The following is a 4,578-nucleotide window of genomic DNA, read 5'->3' as shown; positions in this document are numbered from 1 at the left end:
TGTCAATTTCTCGATTAAATCATTAGTCCCTTAATTATGCATGTCATCAACTCCAAAACCCACTTAGGGGGCCAAATGCACTTTCAATCTTCCTTTTTTTGGTGATTGATGACAACAGAATTAAGGTTCACAAAAAATATATAATCATTTTGAATCCAATCATATAGGTGAGCTCCCCCTTAATATGTGCATTTTTCAAAATAGAATAAAAATGACCTCAAATGCCATTTGCGCATATTGTAAGAGCTCCCTTTATATCCTTACATTCGTGCGGGTTCAAAGTGTAGCATGAATATCATGGTGATGCATATGATAAAATATAGCATAAAAAAGTGGAAATAAATAATACATCAAACCATGATCATCACACAAGCATTAAGTTCTAGATCCACACTAACGTAGCAAAGCATGAATAAGTCTTACAAATTTAAAAATCTCACTTGGCACACCACACATCACACCACGTTAAATGTCTTACATGTCCACAAGCCAACAAACTAAAGCCCATAGCGAAAAGATAAAAGGATAGATAGCAACGACCACATCCAACACATGGTCTATGGTGAGCTCACTCCCCCTTTGGCATTAAGCTCCAAAAAGGGGAGGCCCTTCCATAACCATTATTCATCATCATCACCGTCCTCATCATCATTTTCACCTTCATCAGTAGGAGTGTTAGCTTCGGGGGCATATTCTTCTTCCTCTTCCAACTCCTCGTGCCCACCCAAATCTTCATCATCTCCATCATCCTCTTCTTGTGGAGCCCCAAAGATCATGGATGGTTGTCCTATTTCCTCAAGGATTATAGAAAACCAGTGGAGGAGGATAATCCATAGGAGTACGAATGGGAGAATGAGGCGTGTCATTCTTTGCCATGAGAGCCTTTTGCCTCTCCTTAATCTTTAGCAGCTGCTCATCAACATGCTTCTTGTGAGCATAAATCTCATCTGCATTGTGGCGACCCACATTAAAGGAAGCAAATAATCCTTGAGATAAGAATTGATAATCCCTTCCTTCTTAGGAGCACGAGAAGGTGGAGGGTCTTAAGAGCTACATAGTCCATGAGAAGAGGAAGGTCCATGAGATGAAGATGCACCATGAGAAGATCCTTGAGGTGGAGGAGGAACAACATGAGAGCCAATCTTGAGAAGACGTTCAATGTGACCTTTATTGGGTTTATAAACCGGATGGCCCTTGTCTATTAAGATCTCCAAGTTTGTTACTTCCTTGATCATAGCAAAGATATAGGGAGCAGAGTGACAACTCTTCTTCGGTGAGTAGGAACAAATGATGATCTCTTCCCAAATGAAATCAAACACACTAAACTCACCCTTTATTGGATCCATTTTTGCTAGCAAGTTCTTTGACATGTTTGAGATGTTATCCGCATCACCACCTTTGGGATTGAGAGTGTACCAAAAGAGTTGATTGAGAAATTTATAATAAGGCCTTTGTGGTCCCAAACTCAATGTGGCCATAAGTAGTATCATATATAAAGGCCATCTCGCCATCCCCAAACATATTCTCCATCTCATGAATCTTGTACCTACCAAGATCATCATCATTAAAGCCAAGAATGTTAGCAAACTCTGCATATGTCACTGAAAGAGGCTTCCCTTGGATGGTCCAATGCATCGTTTTGTTGGGGCGGTCAATGTAGAGATTTGCATAAAATTGAGCAACCACTTCTTCATTCCAATCACAGTTGGAAGTCATTAGGGAGGAAAGATGCTTGTTCCTACACACTTCCTACACTTCTTCAATGATGGGCATGTCAAGTTCTTCCAAGTAGTTCCAATTTATAGACTTCATATCGGTGGTGGGATGAGACTTGCATAAGATAACGGACTCGTACCAATCAGCGTGAAAATGCATGCAAAAGCGAACATCACCAACAAACTCCTTTTGATATTGAGAGGGCCTATCAAAGCATAGAGCTCTAGTGTCATGGCTGCCCTTCTTGTAATCCACCATACGGAGTCCATTGTACCCCACTCTCTCTTGTCGAATAAGTTTAGACATGCGAAGAATGATTCGTTCAAGAAAATCCAAAGAGATCCCCGCATTGTCATCAAGATGAGCACCCGAAGTGGAGGCATTCTTCATGCGAGGTCTACCACCTTGACTAGAGAATCCACCTAGGATAGGCCTGCACCGACCTTGAGCATGCTTGGGAACCTTAGGGGCGTCCTTCCTTTTCCCTTGGTGTTGAGCAATAGGAACTTCTTCCTCGGAATAGGACTCAATCTTGGGAGTCTCCACACGCTATTTTCCTCTCTTGTCACGAGCCATCTGATAAGGTACACACTAGAATTATGATGGACTTAAGAGATGAAACAAATGAACTATCACAGAGCTAACAGACAGCTGTCGGAACTTTTGACCAGGGGTCGAAACTTTCGACAGAACCCAAGCCCAGCCAATGATCCATGAACTGAGAGATTTAGCCCACCAAACTTGACAAGATCAAAGACATGAGTTCTATGGCATATTTAAAGGCTATCCCACAAAGTAAATCACTTAACTCCAACTACATTGAGAGATCTGGCACCAGGATTTTTGAATGAATTACCCTGAAGATTTCCTGCGCGAATCGAAGGAACTCTGATGGGGATCGGAACCTTCGAGGAGTGGGCAATCCAAATATAGCACTAGCAAATAAATCCCATGGCTAGAACACAAGATCCCCTCATGGGATTTTGAGAGAAGAGAGAGGGAGGCACCGGTTTAGAATGAGAGAGGAGTTAGGGTTCGAAGGGGTATCCAACAGGTATATATAGTCCCTGGCAATCTGTCGGAAGTTCCGATGGAGAGTTGGAAGTTTCGATGAAAATAAATCCAATCTCCTGAGCACCCTCTGCCAGAAGTTTGTTGAAACTCCCGGTGGTCATCGGAAGTTCTTACGTTATGTCGGAAGTTCCGGTAGCTTAATTTCCATTCTCGTGAGAACCTTCTATGGCATTTTGCTCATACTTCCGGTAGTTGTCAGAAGTTCCAGTGATGTGTTGGAAGTTTTGATAGGTACTTGATAGCTCCAAAAAGATTGATTTGAGATAGATAAAGATTGAGATTTTGAGATTTATGGCTTATGGACATATACGACAACTTGACACTTAGTGATCAGTTAACAAGCAACATTACATAACAATGATCACTTGAGTCAAGTTTTGATCCAAAGATCAAAATCAAAGTTTTGAAAGAAACTCAACATAAAGAAATCCATTTTTCCTATCTAGTCAACAATCAAGTATGTGCAATAAGTCAAGCCAAGTTACGAGAATCCAAGATATTTAGCTCATTCCTCAAAGCACAAAACCTTTAATCATCAAGAGGCTTAGTGAAGATATCGACAAGTTGCCTTTTGGTGCTCACATGGCGTAAAGCAATATCTCCCTCAGCCTCATGATCCCTTAAGAAGTGATGTCTAATATCTATGTGCTTTGTTCGGGAGTGTTACACCGGATTGTTAGCTAGCTTGATGGCACTCTCATTGTCACACAAGAGTGGGATCTTCCTAAACTCACAACCGTAGTCACTCAACGTTTGCTTCATCCACAAGAGTTGGGCACAACAAGCACCGACTATCACATATTTGGCTTCGGCGGTGGATAAAGCAACAGAATTTTGCTTCTTAGAGCTCCAAGACACCAACGATCTACCAAGGAATTGGCAAGTCCCCATTGTACTCTTTCGGTCTATTTTGCAACCGATATAATCCGAATAGGAATAGCCAAGTAGATCGAAAGTGAAGCCCATGGGATACCACAAGCCAAGGTTAGGAGTGTATACTAAATATCTCAAAATTCTCTTAACAACCATCAAATGACATTCCTTAGGATTGGCTTCAAATCTTGCACACATGCACACACTAAGCATAAATCCGGCCTAGATGCACAAAGATAAAGTAGAGAGCCAATCATGGAGCGATATATGTTTTGATCAACCGACTTTCCTTCTTCATTGAGATCGAGATGTCCATACAATGCCATTGGTGTTTTAATGGGCTTAGCATCGGCCATGTCAAACTTCTTGAGCATATCCTTTATGTACTTGGTTTGGCATATGAAAATCCCTTCCTTCATTTGCTTGACTTGAAATCCAAGAAAAGAACTTCAATTCACCCATCATGAACATTTCAAACCTTTTGGTCATGATCCTACTAAATTCCTCACAAAACTTTTGATTAGTAGAACCAAATATAATGTCATCAACATATATTTGGCAAACAAAGATATCCTTATCAACTTATGAGTACAAAGAGTAGAATCAGTTTTGCCCATTACAAAGTTATTCTTGAGAAGAAAATGCTTAAGGCATTCATACCTAGGAGCTTGCTTGAGCCCATATAGCGCCTTATGGAGCTTTTACACATGGTTGGGAAATTTAGGATCTTCAAAGCCCGGCGGTTTGTTCCACATACACCAACTCGGATAGGGGGCCATTCAACAATAACAAGACCATATTTGTTACCGCCAATGCAAACGTAAGCAGTGGATCCATATAAATCAATGTGTAGAAGCTTCAATGGTCTTGAAGTAGTCATGATATTCTTGGCGAGGTGTGAAACATCAACTTCCT

This window comes from Setaria italica, chromosome III, assembly GCF_000263155.2.
Source record: "Setaria italica strain Yugu1 chromosome III, Setaria_italica_v2.0, whole genome shotgun sequence".
Lineage (NCBI taxonomy): Eukaryota > Viridiplantae > Streptophyta > Magnoliopsida > Poales > Poaceae > Setaria > Setaria italica.
This window is presented reverse-complemented; position numbering follows the sequence as displayed.